This window comes from Plectropomus leopardus, chromosome 2 (assembly GCF_026936395.1).
Source record: "Plectropomus leopardus strain MGB_pleo_1.0 chromosome 2, ASM2693639v1, whole genome shotgun sequence".
NCBI classification, from domain to species: domain Eukaryota; kingdom Metazoa; phylum Chordata; class Actinopteri; order Perciformes; family Serranidae; genus Plectropomus; species Plectropomus leopardus.
In genome coordinates this window covers 30,913,168-30,933,374 of record NC_142177.1, presented here as the reverse complement: position 1 = coordinate 30,933,374, position 20,207 = coordinate 30,913,168, and the positions used below count along the sequence as shown (strand labels likewise).

The 20,207-nt window shown below is 38.6% G+C and overlaps 1 long non-coding RNA gene across 2 annotated transcripts; it reads right to left on the bottom strand.

The window, feature by feature from the left end:
- Positions 1-61: 61 nt before the first annotated feature.
- Positions 62-19,125, bottom strand: LOC148190241 (uncharacterized). 2 transcript variants are annotated; one of them, XR_015779565.1, is made up of 6 exons: positions 18,993-19,125; positions 17,763-17,882; positions 17,528-17,652; positions 6,494-6,606; positions 3,086-3,798; positions 62-1,453 (listed from the first exon to the last, which is right to left on the bottom strand). It is a non-coding gene; the product is annotated as an uncharacterized LOC148190241 (long non-coding RNA). The 2 variants fall into 2 exon arrangements; XR_015779566.1 differs by lacking the exons at positions 62-1,453; positions 3,086-3,798; positions 6,494-6,606 and adding an exon at positions 7,143-7,437.
- Positions 19,126-20,207: the final 1,082 nt, after the last annotated feature.

Genomic DNA, 20,207 nt, shown 5'->3' with positions numbered 1-20,207 from the left:
TGGGCAAATATTTAACAGATTGCAGGTTGTGCGCGCGTGTGTGTTTGCTTTGTTTGTGTTTTGCAGTGTGTGTTCTTTGTGGAAGGGTGGGGGGTTAACTGGGCATTTTGGGTGCAATTGTCTTTTTTAAGTCTTTATTATAATTGTACATATATAATTTTTTCGACAGTTATTATCTGATAAGTTCGTTTTGGTTTACATCATCTCATTCAATTCAAAGATTTCCAGATCTTTCCATAAGATCTTTAATGTTAAAGTCCAGTTTGGATTTTGCATACTGTGCCCCCCCCCCCCATAAGTGCACGTAACACAAAGCAAGCAGAAAAAGAATATAATATTTTTCTAAAGCTTCATTTGATACATAACCCTTAATTTAACCCGTTAAAACCTAAGCAAATTGGTTTGATTGGTTTCAAAAATATGGGGAGAAGGCAGCAAGCATCTTGACAAGACATGACCCAAAAAATAACAAAAAGCTTGTTGAAAAAGTTACAAGAAAATAACCTGAAAATAAGCAAAAAAGAAAAAGTAAAAAAACCCCAAACAAACAAGAAAACGATGCCAGAAAAGTGCCAAAAATCATTATTGTTTAAATGTATATTTTTTTCTGTAACATAATTTTAAAAATAAAATTATAGTAAATATAAATATAGTTTTGTTGACATTTTCCCTAGGTTTTGATATTTTTCTAATCCTTTTCCCTTTTTTCCCCAACTAATTTTGAAGTAATTTTCTTGTCACTTTTTTCTAAATTTTTCTTAAATTTGTGGAACATTTCTTGCCAAGTTGGTCAACCAACATTGGCTGCTGATATCAGCTCAGAAATTAGTTGATGGGTTTACCGTCATTAAAACCACCTCTTGGATATCCGTCTCCCTGTCATGCCATGACTTGTGACATGGCATAACGTGCAGTGGGCTTGTACCCTGTAAAAGTGGTCGTTCAGACTCTCAGGTGGCATCAGAACAACCTTGAACATTGACTGAACAACAGCCTCTCCAGGTGTAACACACACACATCAATCACCCCCCAACCTCAAAAAAAAAAAAAGAACAAAAACACCACTCACACATCCACAAACATGTTCTCTCTGGCTTCAGAGTGCTTTGACAAAAGGCATCACATGGTATCGGACAGTTTTGGCAATTTGTATTTTTTGTCATCAAAGTGTGTTTGTTTAATCCGCACAGTGTCTTCCCTCGATTTTGGTATTGATTAACCAAACGAGATATAAAGTATCGATTAGTGCATTTTAAGGCCCAGATTCATCGAACCGGCATCAAAGGCCAACTGTCACCTCAGTTCGCCTGCGTCTCGCCAAAAACTTGCACTTAACATACTGCAAAGTCCACAACTAACAGCAAAAAAATACTTACTACATCCTGCACCTACCCGAGAGGAAGTAACTTTCCACGGCAGCAGTAGTCTATAATTCGTCATTTAAAGAGGGAAACTGGAAGGCAGACAGATTCAAGACGCAAGTTAGTCAATTAGCACATTAATAACACGACCTGATGTTGAAAGACATCTAGCGAACAGTAGCAAACAACTACAAACCATTTCTGTTTAATATAAAAAAAAACACCCAACACAATCGTACCCGCCAAGTTTGTTTCAAAAGCTCTCTTGATTTTTTTGGAAGATATCCTCACTTCCATTTCTCTGAGCCAAACTGCTAATCAGTGCGTTTAGGTTTCCATCACAGATGTGCACAAAAAACTCCCCAATATTTTCAAAATGTCGATAAAACACAATTGCGAGATGACTGCGTCTCTAATGAGTGATGTTATGCGACTTCTTCCTGATAACATTCCAAGAAGCATGGAGAGATACTGAGACCCAAACTGCTTTAAAATAGACTGAGTAGCAGAAAACACCTCATATATGTTAGCATCAGTGTATGTGAACCACAACATTGTCAATTCATAAAACTTAAATAATTTTCAACAGTGATTTGTAACACTTTTGATATAAAGGAATATGTCGTCCATCTATTGTGGCGTCGAATGAGAGGAAAAATGTTATGCGTCGTCTTAGAGGGCAAGGAGAAATTACACATTTTGTCATTTAACATGGAGGACTTACAGTTTGTGACAGGACGTCTGTTAAAAGTCACAAGCTGTGCTAAACCCTGATGACATCACTGGGGTCGTTTTCGCAAAAGCTTACAGTGGCACTTTCATTGACGTGAAAGTGCCCCTTAAATATTTCTAGACTACCGAAGGTTAATTGGTATCTGTCAGAAATAATCATTTGCTATTTTCAAGGAATAAGACGAAAAGTTCTCTAATTTCAGCTTCACACATTGTAAAATCTGGCGGGTCGAATTTACTGAAATAAAGCTGTAATACTGATTGCCTTGAAAAATGTTAGTAAATATATCTACTAGTCTTAATTTATGTTTACTATCTAATTGTTAGACATGGCAAATGTAGTTATATTTACATGACTTTGTGAAGGTGTTGCAGTTTAAGAATGACAAGCTTAATTAAATCAATCTTTTTAAGTTTTAGCAACTTAAGTAAATCAAGTTTACTGTACTATTCATCTGTATGCTTTTCTTAAAGACGTTAGGAAAACAGAACTTGCAGCTCTACTAACTTCATCACTGGCAAAATCCTCTTTGTCATGATCAAGTTAAGCTGGACTAATTTGGTTTACTGAAGTTGCTAAACAATTAGAAAGAACAAGGCTATTTCATTTGTTGTTTTTAAGTTGCAAAACTTCACAAAAATAAGTGAATACAACTAAATTTCAAGTAAACTTAATACAAAGTAAACATACATTAAGATTTAGTGATAGTTACTTTACTTTTTTATGGCAATTGGTTTCCAAGATTATTTTTATATTTAAGTAAGATCAACCTTGAGAAGTTTAGGTTCAAGACGGCTTCATAAAATATTTAGCAGATAAACATAATCATTATAGTAAACCAAGCGTTCAGAGAAGCACTGGATATTGACTTTATAGTCGTGTGTGTGTGTGAGTGTGTGTGTGTGGCTTTAACCATGTAATGATAAAACAAATGTATCAACAATAATGCAAATAATTAATAAATTGTGCAATAATAAGGAAATTAACTTACATGACGCACACATGATGGCCGCAGTACAAAGGTTAAACAAAGGGAGGAATAGTCTCTAATTAACCAAATGATTGCACCTGAGGGAGGTGGAGCCTTTTCAGACAGGTGTGTTTATTCGCCCTGCCTCTGGTGGGTCATGTGATCTGTTTCTGGAGTCTTTCAGGGGACATTCAACAATAAGAGGTTAATAATCCCACACCAGTTGCTGTAATTTATGTTACAGCAACTCAAGAATCAGAAGCAAGAAAAAAGATTAAAAAAAGTGATTGAGTGCTTAATAGTTTAAGAATATTCCAAAAATACAAATTAGATAAAATAAAAACAATATAATATCTATATATAGTATAGCACAGAAATGGGAAAAAATATTGCACAGTAGAAAACTGCACAATAGCCCTAAATCACAGTTTGGCAAGAAATATTACACTAAGAACACTGCCTGTAAAACTAAAGACCAAAAAAAATTAAGAATTTAATATTACTTAAAAAAAACCATTTTTTTTTTACAGTATAATACCATTTTTAAAGTACTTTAGTGAACATCAGATTTGGGCATTATGTGGAAAGGATTTGTCTGTTCTCAAAGCGAAATCGGCAGGTTGTTGAGCAAGACTTTTCCTCAGGACTTCAACCTCGCAATGTCCCGGCCTGTACTGGCACATTGAACACAAGGTAACACTGGCAGTGTCGAGGACAGCTGGCACTGACTGCACCTGCAGGGTGCAAGTGACAGAGAAAACATGTTTTCCGTGATGTGCTCCTGTGGGCAAATAGTCACTACGCAATACCTTCCTCTATGACCTCGAATAGAATCAGGGATTAGATGGGTTTTTACCGTAGTAAGTGTGTAAATTGAGGATTTGGGCTATTAGTTTATCAAAGGTAATCAATTATATCTGTTACACTGTACTATTTTGATTTTGTGTTAAATATAAGCTGAAATACAAGCGCAAGCCGTGCTGCTTTCAGCATGCATGAACAAATAGCTTTTAAGGCAATTCATTAATTTTTTTTGAAGAAATTGTGGAATTTAAAAAGAATCATGAGTATTGCACAGTAAACACAAGTCTTTCTTTTTCTTCCACAATATAACATTGTGCAATTTATCAATCTGGTTTTAGGAAAAGTCACAGGAAAGACAGAACTGTAAAAAATCTCAGAGGAGGGATAAGACAATGCTCTCTGTTTTGGTATTACTGAACTTTGATACGGTAGATCACACAATTCTTTTAAGCAGACTCAGTAACCTCATCTCTGGCATTGTTTTTAATTGGTTTGAATCAGATCTTACTGACAAAATTTTCATGTAAGTATGGGTGAATACTCATCTAGATTTTATGAAATGAAATGTGGTGTTCTCCAGAGTTCAATTTTAGATCCTAGACTTTTTAATCTTTATATGTTACCGCTCGGAAATGTCATCAGGAGGCACAGAATCAATTTCCATAGCTATGCTGATGATACACAACTCTACATCGCAGTGTGTCCTGATGACACAGGGCCTACTGATTCCCTTTTTAACCGGATGGCAGATAACTTTTTACAGCTCTAAGACAAAATTTAGGCTTTAGTTATTGGTACAGGCACTCAGAGAGAGAAACTGGACAGCAGACTCCAAGCACTTTCTTTTAATCCTTGTGAGAAAGTTAAAAATCTATGCGTAATGTTTGATCCAGACCTCAATTTTGATGTTACACAACAGGCATTTTATAATTTAAAGACCATTGCCAGAGTGCATCCTTCTCTCTCTCAAGCCAATGCAGAGACACTTATTCATGGTCTTATTACCAGCAGAATAAATTATTGCAATGCACTTCTTTCCGGTCTACCTAAAAAGAATATTTCACAGCAACAACAACTCCAAAATCCAGCTGCATGAATGCTTACAAAGACCAGAAAGAGAGCTCACATTACGCTGATTTTAAAATCTGCATTGGCTATACCTGTTTCTTTTAGAATTGATTTTAAGATACTTTTATTGGTTTATAAAGCTCTTAATGGTCTCTCTCCCTCTTTTTTAACTTTTACCTTTTTTTTTTAAAACTAATTTGCTTTTACCATACGAGCAAAGCAGAGCCCTCAGGTCCTCTGGAAGTGGTCTTTTATTAGTACCCAAAGTCAGGACTAAAACTTACAATGAGGGGCGGCCTCTAGGTCAGAGAGTAGAGCGTGCGCCCTATGTAGGCTGAGTCCTTAGCAGCAGCCCGGGTTCGATTCTGGCTTGTGGCCCTCTGCTGTGTGTCATCCCCGTCCTCTCTTCCCCTTTTCCGTCACTCGCTGATTGCATTATAATAAAGGCATGAAAAGCCAAAAAAAAAAAAATCTAAATAAAAAAAAAGTGGTGTGAGGCATCTTTTTATTACTACGGCCCCCCTTTGTGTCACACCTTACCTGAAGATCTGAGGGCAGCACGTAATGTTGATATTTTTTAAAGCAAACTCAAGACCTACTTGTATAATCTGGCATTTAACTGAGTTTTATTTTATTCTTAGTCTGTTTTATTGATTTATATATTATCTTATTCTATTTTAGTTTCAGAATTACCGATAGCGCATTACTATCTTTTAATGATTTATTATCTTATACCAACACCAACAAATACCAACAAAAAACATTTATGCTCTATACTTATATCCATTGGCTGCATGAAAGAGAGAATAAGTAAGTAAACAAAATAAGCAAGTAGAATTGTAAGCATTATCAAGTTATTGCACTTTTGGCAGATTTTTCTTTTTCAGATTCACATCTCTAGTGCTACATGTGCCATTCTTTAATGCTAATGACTTGATGATTTATTTAACCCTCTAAAACGTAGTTGGACATCAGTTTTCTTGTGCTGCCTTCAGATGCCTTTCACAAGCTTAACCCTTTTAAAACCTGAGCAAATGGGTTTGATTTCTTTCAAAAACATGGAGAAAATGCAATGTCTAACTTGGCAAGAAATGTCACACAAATCGCAAGAAATTAGCCAAAGGTGATGAAGGAAGTGACTTGAAAATTAACTGAAATTTAGTTTTAAAAAAAGAGGCAATTATTAAAAAATTATATACATATTAAAAAAATATGGAAAAATGTCAGCAAACTATATTTATATATATTTATATCTTATTATCTAATTTCTTGTTTGCTTTTGCTTTTTTACTTCCATGTGTTGTTAAATTGCTCACTGCCTTCTTCCCATGTTTTTGTAAGAAATCAAACCAATTTGCTCAGGTTCCAAAGGTTAAAAATGAAACTGAAGCCTCCAAAATTGATTTAAATTCAGATTCTTGACCTACTGAGCGCTTTCGTCATCTCGTTAGCTTTGCGAATTCTCTGTTTCTTACACTAAAAAATCAGTGAGGGCTTTGTAGTCGGGACAACAGCGGCAGAGATAAGTGATGAACTGAGATACGGGGGGCAGCTGACCTTCTGATGCAGCAGCGGAGTCATCAGCACACAGGGCAGGCAAACCTGATGACTCAAACTGTCCAAATTGACTGACAGGTCAGTGGGTTCGGTGATCAGGTTTGAAGTGGAGGCTGCAGGTGGGGGGATGCAGGCACATGCAAAAAAAGGAGAAACACAGGCACACAAAGATGCACATTCATACAAAAGAAAATACGTTGTAAAATAATGTAGGAGGGCTCAGAAGTTAGCTGTGGATCTATAATAGAGATGGAAAAGCTCCGTACAGTCACATCAGCCCAAGCGCTCACATAATGCCTGACCTAGAATGTGAGGTGCCCCCTTACACTAAGGAAGAAAATATTTACAACAGAGCACGAGTGGAGTTAAAAGCATAAGCACCCCACCACCTCTACCCTCCAGCAGCGTGTTTTTGCCCTACATCACACCAGCTCCTGCAGCAGTGAGGCTCTCACAGAGCTCACAGTGACGCTCTTAAACAGTCTCGACAGTGAAACAACAAAAAAAATCTCCTAATCACAACTTTTATCTGCCATTCAACAATGTTTCAAAGCATCCCGATTCGCTGCACATTCTGTTTGGTGTTGATTGAGCATTAAAATTCTTGACATAAAGCCAAAAATCAGAAAACATAAATATTTGTGTTGCTGACAAACAAGGGTTTTATTTATTTGATGGGGGTCTAACAAAAGCCTATAGATTATTGACTCTGGCCAGAAAGTAGGTCATTCCTATTGATAGAGATGATGGGGAATAACTGGAGCTGCTAGTAAGGAAGGAGATCTCCGTGAACTTGCTGACCTCGTCCCTACACACACTGAGGCTGCTGTTGCCTGGAGAATCTGGGTCAGGATTCCCTGGATGGAGAAGGGCCTCACTCCCTCCTCTCTGACAGCAACATGCTGAAGGAATGGAAATTGTTGGACTAGAAGTGAAGCTTGTTCCTTGGAGAGAGGAATGTCAATAGGCAGTACATAAATGAAAGGGTCGTAAATTTGTCACAGTTAAATGTTTCCTCACAACAACCAGTATTGTTGACCGCCCCCCCCCCCAAAAAAAACCCCAAAAAGTTGTGTATTGGTGATTTTAGTGTTGCATTGCTCCTCTTGTAGAGATTAGTGAGTTGAAGCAGGGGTGACTGAGGTGAACTGCTGCTAGTGAGCATGCAGAGTTCACTGAGAGAGTACAGTTAACAAAGGTCTGTGAACTAAATGAACTACGTGTCCTGGAAAACTCACGCTAGCACTCTGTAGAAAATTAGGACAGCATCTCAGACTCAAAATATCATCTCAGCAGAAAATTCTGATTTCTTTAAAAATGTTATTGATGGCTAAAAGGATAATATGTACAGAATTATAATTAAAAAAAAAAAAAAATTATTTAATTTTTTTTTGAGTATTACTTTTCTGAGCTTACTTTTCTGTCAATAAATTTATAAAAAAAAAAACACAAGCCTTGCAAAAGGCATCGTCACTATCCAGGTGGCTGGCAGATATAAATGCACTGAACAGTCCAACCTGAAAAAATGCCTAAATTTCTTTCAAAAACATGGGATGAAGGCAAAAGCAACAATAGAAGAAATGACCCCAAAAATGCCAAACTCGAGGATTTAAAACAGAAGTCCACAAACCAATGGATGACATCACAGTAGCTACACCCTTCATTTATGCAGTCTATGGTTAATATTATATGTAGTTTGTGGACTGTGTGTAGACTGTGCTTCATAGACGATCTAGCAACTTGAGTGATATAAAACTTGTATGTAAGACGAAAATTGTCTTATGTATGATGATTATTCATAATAAAGTTGGAGGGCCCTGTAAATCAGGAGAGTTTCCCAGCAGAAACAACAGAGGAGTGCTGGGAGATTGCCTTGAAATACCATCACGTTCTCAACCCAACTTGTCGAGTGTTGCAGCGTTGTCACTGGACATAAATATATTACACTCTAGGTATCCTTCTGCATCTTCTTTTTACATTCAGGGATGCTGCTACCGTGATGTCAACAAATGCACATATTGGGATGACATGGCAATTTGTTATGTTTAGGCAACAACAGCACATGGCAACCAATGCTGTAACAACAACAAACGCACATGCTGGCACAGATACTTTAGGGTAAGGGTTATTCACACCCAGACGGGAGGCAAACACTAGACTCTTAAAAAAAGTCTGTTGTTTGTGGGACCCATCCACAACCCCAACCGCCCTATTGGCGCTCTTGCACTTCTTTTAATATGTTGTTAATGTTCTCGAGTGACACTACCTGTGCCAAAAACACTGACAAAGCAGCGCTCTTATATGAGTTTGGAAAGAGAACAGGCTGGAAACGCGGGACAAACCCTCAAAAATTGGAGTGCTGGCAGGAATGTGCCCCCTGTGTGTGATGGCCTTTAGTGTTGTTTTAAGATACCTGAAAAATGTTGTGCATATCAATTGTCTAGCTGCACTAAAAAGTCTTTGTGCAGTTTTACCCTGAAATTTGAAAAGTAATCCAACAATCCTGAAATAGATCCAGGCATGAAGGAGCATCCCTGTACATATTTCTGTGTTTCAGTGTATCTTACTTATTCTTTTCTGTGTGTGTATGGATTATATATTTAAAAGGGAAAATGGGTCATCCCTGAGAGGAGCTTTAACAGTCATTGGCTGATTGATCCACTGATGCTCCTTAAAAGAACAAAGAATATCTGACCAAAGGTGGCAGGTATTTTGATCCGTTATGCAACGGAGGACACTGACTTACTGTATGGGCTGCTCTACTTTCTGCAGCCAATAGGTTAACAGGTGTGTTCGTCTGAAGATTTTGAAGAGCAGTTAGTGAAGAAGTGCAACAAGTTCAGTATTTAACAAGGTCACCTGTTACGATGAAGCACTTTTTATGTGGTGTTTGTTATCGGTGAAGTTACTTCTGTTCAGCGAAGTGTTACAGTGAAATCCATTAAAATCCATCTGATCATAGGACACATCTGCAGGCCCTGTAATGGGATTTTTGATGATTACGATGCCAAAAACATCTTTGGTATTCATGTTTATTCAAGTGGTATAGTAGTATGCTTCTCGTGCTGCTATTAATGTTGACCATTTCAAGACAGACCACTGCAGCCGGTGCTATAAACCCTTCTCAAAAACTGCAAACAAATAAACAGTTCTTACTCACCTATGTGTTATTGTGATGGAAAAATCCATAATTGTTGTCATTTTATCCGACAGAATGGCTGCACATAAACTCCTAAACGTCCAGATGGTCTAAATCCAGTGAAATATTTGGTCCAAACCCATTATTACATCCATAGTTTTCCAAGAACTGCTGTTGCATCGTTTCAATGATTCAGCTTTTCCTAAATTACATTCTTTACTTTTCTCCTGTTTGATTTAGACAGCAGACCTCACCGTCGTCTTAGAAAGCTGCCCATAAGCTTCCAACAGAGCGCTTACAGAGTCTACAGGAGCTTCGAATGAGGTACCAGTTGACCTAAAGCCAGTCATGGCAGGAGTTGAAGAGCACAAGTTCCTGTAGTTTTAAGGCAGATGTCTATGAGAAAAGCTACAGGAGCTGCATTACATGCACACTTTTTCTCAGTCTGATTGAAATTAATCTGATTGACGATTTCGGGACAACTGTTTACATGGGGTGCCCTCTAAAACCATCTGGTGTTTACACGTGCATGTGAACGAAGCAGCTAATACCCCCTAGTTCTGGTCATCTTCAGCATCTTATTTTTTCATGAAAATATTTAGGTGAACATGAAAAAACATTGTGTTTCAGTGTGTTCAAGCTGATATAACTCAATGACAGACATAATTACAGTGATTTTGTTTGAGAATAAACTTTGTAATTTTATCTTTTAAATAAGCCCATGCAAGCACATGTTCAAAAAGGAAACAAGAACTGCAGTCAGTTTATTTTGGGTAAGGAGGATAGGAGTTTTAAGTGAATTTTACAGAATTTAATTAAAGTCTTCTCCACATACAGTAATAATGAGCAAAAGTGATAATGTACATATGAAACTATGATTTCTTTGCTGCAGTTATGTCACAACAGCAGCCATGGCCCCAAATCAACTCGTTGATTACATCGTTGGCACACTCCGTCACACTTTGACCTCTCCACTAACCTGAGCCTCAGAGGTAAATTTGTCAAAGTTTTGACCCCCAGATACAGGGTACCCCCATGGCCGCATCAACTCATTGCCCTGCCTCTGTTATCTTATCATTATAAACAGGAGCTCTTTGGATGTCATCATGCACCAATGTCCTGTCAACCTGCCTGCTGGTGGGCTTTCAAAGGAGACCGTGCAAGGCAGAGCACAGATAGGTTTGCATGACAAAATTCGCCTCAAATTGCCTCATTTGAGCTTCATGGTGGTTAGGCCAAAGAAACCATTATTCAACTGGTAATCACTGCCACTGAGCAAAACAATGAACCTATGACAGCTCCACAAGCTGTAGCTGAGTTTTTATGGGGGGGAACAAAGAGTGAATTTAACTGTAAATTAACCAGTGATCGCGATGCCATAAAGGTCTGTACATATTGTGTTATTTTTTATTTAAGTGCATTAATCGCCGGCCGACATTCCTGTCTTTAAGAGGCTGAGTTTTAAAAGCTCCAGAGATGATACTGGTATCATATGAGTCTAGAAACTGAAACTATGGTACCAGCTATTATGCAATGCCAGCTTCTCAGAAAGGAGGTTGAATAGCGCTCCAAATTTTTTTGTAATGCAAAATAATGGAGCTGAAAATATGCAGTTAAAAAATGCAGTTAATCACAATTGACTATGAAAGTTCTGTGAAAGAACCCTACTATTAAATAATCTAAACTAACTTGTATGTTAAATTAATTCATTCAATATATCAGTTGTTACCTAACTTGTTTTTGGACTAACAGCCCACAGCAACATGCCAAAGTGCATTGACAATACATGGATTTTTCAGCTGAAACTGCTTTATTTGGGTTTTGCTTTGTTTAAATCTCCACTTCTGCTTGTTTTGGAAAGATAGAGACCTCTATGGATAATTCGGCTTAATGTAAAAAAAAAAACAACAACCAAAAACCGAACATCTGGATCAGAAATAGGTGAGCACACAACGACTTATGAGAGCAAAGGGCTGAGCATGTTGTGGACTCGCAGCCCGTCTCTGAAATGCCAAACCGCATTTCACTGATTTGTTATGTGAAACTACTTTCTTCAGTGTTTACAGCTGTTTTAATCGCCTACTTTGTTTGTTTTGGGGAAGACGAAGCCTCTATGGATGAATCAGATCCCAATAAAGACCCTTCTGAATAATGAAAACTGAGGAAATTCTGGCTGGAAAAAGTTTAAGCTGGTTGCAATCTACAGGTCACCGCTTGACGCCACTAAATCCTCCTAAATTTTACAAACTTTACCTTTAAAGAACAAGAAGCATTCAACAACTGAGCCAAAACTGTCAAAAACATGTAAAATGAATAGGAAAAAGACCATGAGCTAGTTTTCTTTGTGTCATCTTTTGACACATGACAGATGCCAATACTCCATTGATTTTGTTCGTTACTCAAAAAGGCTGGCTGGCTGGGCACGAGGAGTTTATGTAGAAGTCTGTGGAATAGGGTTTCCTTTCTCTTTGACTAATGCTGGTTTGGGTCTTATGCTAGTTTATGGTCAAGCGTCGCAGAGATAACTGATTCTAATGTGGTTTTGGGGGTGAAGAGTTTACTGTACTATCATCTCTCCCCAATCTCTTCTTGTTTACAGGGAGTGACGAGGTCAATGCCTAGATGGCAAAAACCTTCTCTGTATAAAGTGTACATACAAATAAGTCTGTTCCACATGATGGATGACTGATCACACACTAAGAGAGACGGAGTAACATCTTCAGATATTGTTGTGAGTGAATGTTAAGAGATAAAACACAAAAACATAACTGTGTTGGATAACAGTGTTGTTTACTACGGTTCTGCACTCATTCAACATCTGCTACTACAATCACCAGAGCACTGGGCTGCAGAGAAATACCCAAACGTACACTTCCAGGAAATGTTATGCATTCATTCTTGCATGACATGTGGCATGTGTTACTTCTCATTCATAAAGAGAGAGTGAGCAAACAGCGGAGCCTCAAAGGAGGCTTTTCAGGAACGAGCAAAGAGATGTGAACACACCCTGCCTCTCACCGGGTTGAAAAACATTCCTGAGCCTACAGTCACAATATCAGGTTTCATTGGGAACAGAACTATATTGCTCAATGACGTAGTAAACGCGAGGAGAGAAACTCGGAAACAGGGATAAAACCATCAAAACAAGCATGTTGAGACACTCCAGTAACTCAAACTAAACTCCCTCTTAGTAGAAAAGTTTGTTTGTGTCTTTTGTTGGTGGGTGGTGATCACATGTGGGCAGAGATGAAGGCAGAACAAGTTAATACAACTACTTTTTCCACTGAAGAAATTAGTTGCGCAAGCCATGTTTTGATCACTCTTCATGAAGATTTATTGTCCTTATTAGGCTTAATGCCAGGGCCAGAAAATAAAAAACAACGTATCCATACTTGCTCATTACGTAGGCTATTGATGATGTTTACTTGCGTTTCCTGCTGCTCAGACCACCTAGAAAGCAACTTTCAAAGCTCAGACTGAGGCACATTTTCAGACCAAGGAAAAAACAATACTTTCAGTCGAATTTGACAGGTTTACGAATCATTTTTACCAATGATGTCAGGCACAATTGCAAAAAAAGCTTTTCATCTGTTAAATACCAACAGGGATAAGCAGCACTAATGTGTGTGTTGCATCTGATTTCCAGATGTTGCAGCACCATGGGTGGCAATGTCGGCCTGTTGGTCGTAATATCTCAACAACTGCTGGATGAATTGCCATGAAATTTAATTCTGACATTTATGATGTCCAGAAGCTGAAAGCTGCTGACTTTGGGGCCACCAGTACATTCACATTTGAGGTTTTGGGTGCAATGTCTCGACAACTGGTGGATGGATTGCCATTAAATTTGGTTCAAACTTTTATGTTCCCTTAAAGATACAACACAATAAATCCGATCATCTCTTAACTTTCCATCCAGCTCCATCGACTGCTCAAAATTTGTCCAGTTCTCTGATTTGTAAGCAAATACCTGCATTCCCATCAGCCTCAGCTATACTTTGTGGCGCCCAATGTACAGAGGATGTGTCCTTGCCACAGCAGCCGCAGGTTCGATTCCGGCCTCGGCCCTTTGCTACACGTCACCCCCTCTCTCTCCCCCTTTCATACTATCACTGTCCTATCACCAATAAAGGAAAAAAAGGCAAAAAAATAATCTTAAAACCCCCCTCCCAAAAAAAAAACGTAAGCAATATTTTCTAAATTTCAATAAAACACATTTTCAAGAGGATTTTGTTTCCATTGAGTGATCTCTCACGATGCTGCGCAACTTTCCTCTCACAATAACACTCCATGAAGCACAGCGATGGATGTTCAAAACATTGGCAGGGTTATTTCTTTTGAAGCCACTAATATCGCCGCAACTTGTTTGTCTAGTATAAGAGGTAAGAAGATCTCACATCTCTCACACACACCGCGCCATGTTTAACAGAATGTCATGTGACTTTGTTGTACTTCTCATCCTTCTTCTCGTCCTTGTTCCCAGGGAACCCTGGGAGGTACAAGAACATGAAGAAATCTTGGCCCCACTACTGTGGAAAAGGGAGGAAACTAGTGGAGCTGCAGAGTGAACCAAGAAACTGTGTATTGGCATGTTTATGATCCAACAACCAGCACTTGAGAAATCCTAATTTTTGAAACGATTCGCCCCTTTTATTCCCACAGTTTCCTCCTACTAAAATAGCGTAGCTAACCAACAGTGGCTGGTCAGAGTTGAGGTGACAAAATCCAAAATGTGAAGTTTGCAGATAGACATAATTTATCTTTATGGATTATACTGATCATACAGTGTAACGACAAAAACAAGAGTTATGTACTGATATCATTGGTCTAAAAAAAAAAACGCACATTAACAAAATGTCAAACTTTAAGTGTTCTTAAAATATGAGTTCATCATGATGATCAAATCATATGAAAAAAATCTTGAAAAGGTTAAATTTTTCAGCACTAATATGTCTACTTTTTTTAAATTTGTTGTAGTTTTTTCATTATTTCTGTGACACCTATTCTTGAAAAGTAAGATGCAGAAGAATCACAAATGCACGTTCTAACGTGCAGGTGAGGTGACCTGTGCGTGACTTCTGGATGTGATTTTGCACCATTCCCAGGCTTTCTCCTCTTGTTTTTTCCATGTGCCTGTTTTTTTCTCTATCATCTTCATTTGTGTTTACAAAGTCTGATGTGGTTTCAACCAGATCATCACTCACGCTGGTTGTTACAACATCTGTCTGGCTTTTGGTGCCAGGGCGCAAGCCGTGCCGACGTGTGTATGTGTGTGTGTGTGTGTTGTCGTCGTAGAGAAACGCAGCCCCGAGGTCATCCAGCCTGATCAAAAGAGGGTTTTTAAATGCTGTTCAGTACACTGGGCAGGGCTAACCCAGTTGTTTTGGAAAACACGGCAGTATATTAACCTGTTTTTTATGTGTGTGTGTGTGTGTGTGTGTGTGTGTGTGTGTGCGCGAGGTAAGGAGGGCACGGACACTCTGCTCTGTTATGAGATGTGCAACTGAGGTGAGATATTCGTTGGAAAGGAGCCAACTTGTTGAGTTCAGAGGGGTCCTTGTGTACCCTGCTCTGAACTCTTACAACCTCAGTGTATGTGTGTGTGTGTGTGTGTAAGGGGTGAAAGGGGTGGTAAGTAAATGAGTGAATGAGCTAAAAAACATGCACTGGTCGACCTCGCCTGTGCCAACAGGGTGGAAAGTGATGCCCCCCCCCAACCCCCCCGCCCCCTCCAGCACTTACTTGCGTGGATGTGACAGTGATAACATGCAGTGCCTCCCGCTTTGAAACACCTCTTACCCTCAATAAACTCACAGAGCACATATGTCTGAGTTATCATGTTTCCCGTAGAAACAAACAACACCCAAAGCTGTTTTTGCAAGCAGCTTATTACGACCAAAGACTGTAAAATAATGGACGTAGCTACCATGACATCACTCATTTGTTTGTGGACTCCAGTTTTGAGGCCTTGAGTTTGAAATTTTGGCTGTTGCCATGTTGGATTTTTTGGAGCCTCATGTGACCATATTTGGGCGTGAGGCTGGAGCTGTGGAGGACTGAGGGGTGGATCTGACTGAGAAGCTCAGGATACGATCTGCAGCCAGCCTGTAATTCAAACTGGCCTCGCCCTTGGTTATGTGTGACTTTCAGGCTTAATAAAATGTAAATAGGTGAGTTATATAAAAATTCAACGCTCGTAGAGTTTTCATGAAATTAGCTAAAGAGACCTGAACCATTTTTTGCTCCAGGCTGTAAACATGTTCATTTCTCCTGTAAAATTATACATTGTAACATGGGTGTCTATGGGGATTGACTCTGTTTTGGAGCCAGCCTCTGGCGGCCGTTCAAAGAGCGGCAGCTTTTTGGACTTCAAGTTGGCTTCATTTCAGCCCTGGAGGTTGTCGCTTGATTATCACCTATATTTACATTTAGTGGAGGCAGTAACCTCTGGTGACAGGAGCAATTATGACAGGACAAAAAGAGGAAGTCAAGACATGTAGTGAAGAGCAACAAATGCCGTGAAGGGAGACGATCTGGTTGGTGGACAGTTCAAGCACTTTCACTTTCCTCATTTATTTCAGGTCTCTCATCACACATGAGCAGACAACATAACCACCACCTAAGAGTTGAAAGTCTTCTCATGTGGATGTCCGTCAGAAGAGTGTAGACACTGTATGCTCAACTCTTGTGTATCACAACAAAACAAAGGTAAGGCACCACCTTGTGGCGCTATTCAACATTGCTTTAATACTAGAACTCTGGCTGTTACAAACTGCAAAATTAAAAAACTTGGTCAACCGTTTCGACTAGGGCAGCCAGTTTGCAAACGTTCTCATTTTACAGATAAACAGTACACTAAAATATGTTTTTGACAGCATTTGAGGTGAGAAATGACAAATGCAGGAACACAGCCTTGATTTATATTTGTTCAGTGTTGCCTCGTTTGTAACATTTCCACAATGAAACATCTAAAAATGACTATACCTATCTTATATATATTTTTCGAGTTGTGCACTTATGTTATCACAGATGCTTCCGACCATGTTTGAATCTTTATATTGAAGACATGACATTTGGTCACCTGTCAATGCCCCCCTTCCTACCTCCTCTAACCTCTTAGTCTATTTGCCAGCCTATGGAGCCTTATTGTGAACGAATCATGAGCACCCCAAAGTTGTATGTTACAAAGGTATAGTATGGGTCCCCAACATTAAGAAACTGCCAGATGCTAACTTGTATATGTTGGGCAATTATGCATAATTTAATTTGCATACTTTTTAAAATGTAATTGCATATCTTGACAGTACCTCAGCAACTGCTTGGCCAATTTGGCCATTATCTCTGTGGTTTAGGGGGTTATTGCAGATGCTGAATCCATTTCTGATATTTTCAAAATTTAAAATTGATTTTTTAAACCAGTGGTCTGCATAGCTTAACTGCAATTGGGCTGATTTTGATTAATTTGTATTTAATTTAGATGTTTCAGAGGAAACTGAATTGAATGAATTGACTACAAAGGTAACTTACTCTTTTGATCTATTTTATCTTGTTGAAATAATTGAAATGACTTCAAATCAGTTAGAAACCCTATAATTCAGAAATGGATTCAGCGTTCTCAATAACCTCCAAAACCACTGAGATAATGTCCAAATTAGTCAAGAAGTTACTTGAAGTACTGCCAGTATATGCAATTATGCAAATTATTAAATCATGCAAGTTGGCCAACATACACAAGCTAGCATCCGACAATTTCTTAATGCTGGGGACCCATACTATACATTTATACAATAAAACTGTAGGGTACTCAACATTTCCAGGCTGACTTTGCTGGCTAATAACTTATCTGGGTAACCACAGGAAACATCAGACGATTCAGCAGCAGGACTGGGTCTAACCTGTGTAACAGCAGCAACAGAACGTTTGCTGATCCAATGGGGAGTCAGGGCTGTTTGGTCCCATGGGGTTGGGGTTTTCATTGCCTGGATGTTGGCTGCTACAGCAGCTAAATGAAGGTCCGTGCCTGTAAAGAACGTTGAGATGACACACTGTGATTTGAGGCTCTAGCTAAAGGTTTGGATTTTTGGAGTGGAGTTGTATCAGGTACTTATCCACAGTTAATGTGTTACTCACTGTAGATGTCAGGCTGCACGTGCCCAGATTGGAAAAGCAGGCTTGGGTCGAACATGGAAGCTCAGCATTGTACTGTGTTATGGGTCCCAGAATCAGATCCACAGCAACAATAAAGAAATCCTGTAAAATACAGACAGAATGAAGTGCTCAGTTCGTCATCCAGATCACATCAACTCAAAATTCACAGACAACATACTCAATGCAAAACATTTCCCTTCAGTCCATAAATCCAGACGTCCCATGATATCTCGCATTCCTTGTGTACTTACTGTATTCTACTTCAAGAAACATCCTGTCACCCTTATATCAGTGAGTCACGACCACTATAATAATAATATAGTGCAACTTACAGCAATACTCCATTTTACTAAACACATACAGTGTCTACTCTGCAATTATTCTGGACTTACACACTTTGCAAAATAACAATCATTCAGAAGAATATAAAACATTTTCAATAAACCCCTAAAAGCATCAACTGAACATCACATAGACTTTACCTTTAAAATGCATACGTCACAATATTAAACCTTTGAAACCTGAGATCATCACTTTCCTTGTACTGCTTTCAGGTGCCTTTCTCAAGTATTTAAAACCTTTGAACCCCGGGCAAAATGCAGCATTTTTTTCCCGAAAAACATGGAAAAAGGGGCATTAAGAAACTTGGTAAGAAATGTTCTACAAATTGCAGAATTATTTTAAACTGTTTTTTAAAGCTAGGGAAAATGTCTATGGAAAAGAAAAATAAAACAATTCTGATAATTAAATATTTAAAATTATGTTATAAAATCATCATATTTTCATAAACCTTTTTTCCAAGTCTTGTTTAACTTGTATTTTAAACTAATTTTCTCTCGAATTTTGACAGTCTTCTTCCCATGATTTTGAAAGAAATGACAAGGAAATCAAGGCAATTTGGTCAGGTTTCAAAGGTTTAACATTCTCGATAAACACAGCACGTCTTCAGCAAATAAACTCTTTTGTACGGGGTTTGGGGGGGGTGGGGGTGGTATTTATGAACAACTTTCCTTTAAAACCTTTTCTAATGCGTGTCGAAGCCAAAATAAATATGCAAAGTCTAAATAGAGCGACCTGCCTGCAAGACAATGCGCAGGTAAAATAAAGCCTTATACCCACCGCGCAGTGACTGCGGCCTGAAAGTCTGCCGCCACACACAATGGCCGTATTTTAAAGTTTTAAAGAAACTGGTAAATTACACCTACTACTGACCTGTAAAATACAGACAGCGTGCAGCAGCATTGGAGGTATGAGGCGCTCAGTTCGTCATCCAGGTCGCATTTTTGGTGCGGGCGGAAGTTTTCCCCACAAGACAAACCGGGGCGCACCGCTCCCATAACCTAAGTTCCACCTGGGTGCTGATACAGTTATTATTTTTCTCCACATTGCACACGGAAAATAACGTGATTGTCTCGCACATTATCACAGATAATATCACAATAATATTAGGCTCTGCAAATAACAGAAAATCACTGTCCAACTAAATAAAAAAACAACAACACAAAAGTTGTTGCACAGTTTTGAGGTGTGGGCTATCACATGTGGATGGGGTCAGCAGTAATTAAAAAATATATATTTTGCCACCCAAAACAATCACTATCAGTTTAAGTGTATGCTACATTGAAAGACATTAATATACACAACTGTTATCGCCACCTACGTAAACTATAATATTTGCATGTAATAGTCGTTTACATGCTATCATGAATTGCATTTATTAATTTTTATGTCTCTTACTATTGTTATATGATATATTATTTTTACTAATGTTGTTGCTGTGCATCTCTCCCTCTTTCTCTCTCTTCCTCCCTCTTTTTTTCTCTCTCTCTCTCACTGTCTTTCCTATGTATCATTTTGTCATCTACTCTAATCTAATTGTTGCTTATGACATATATTGTATGTCTGTCCATCCTGAAAGAGTGATCCCTCCTCAGTAACTCTTCCTGAGGTTTCTACCATTTTTTTCCCTGTTATAGGGTTGGGTTTTTTTTTTTTGAGTTTTCCCTTAGTCGAGTGAGGGTCTAAGGACAGTGGGATATCATATGCTGTAAAACCCTCTGAGGCAAATTGTGATTTGTGATAATGTATTATACTGAAAAATAAATTAAAGAGGATGAATATTGGAAAAATGCTCCTTCTTTGTCTTTGGCAAATCTTTGAACAACAAAAAACAAGCTACATGTGCACAGTGTATGCGTGTCTGCGGCCTCACTCTGCGTCCACGTCGGATGATTTTTCGGGGGCCAGCAGGGCCACAGAGTGACTGACCTCTCCTCAGATGTTATTACACATTGATGAGGCCACCCATCTGATCAATAACTCCTCACTGCGTAATCACACTAACATATGTGTGTGTGCATGTGTTTGCCCTCTCTCTGTCTCCATCTGTCTTTCCAAACTCTGTTTTTGCGACTGTATTTCATTTAA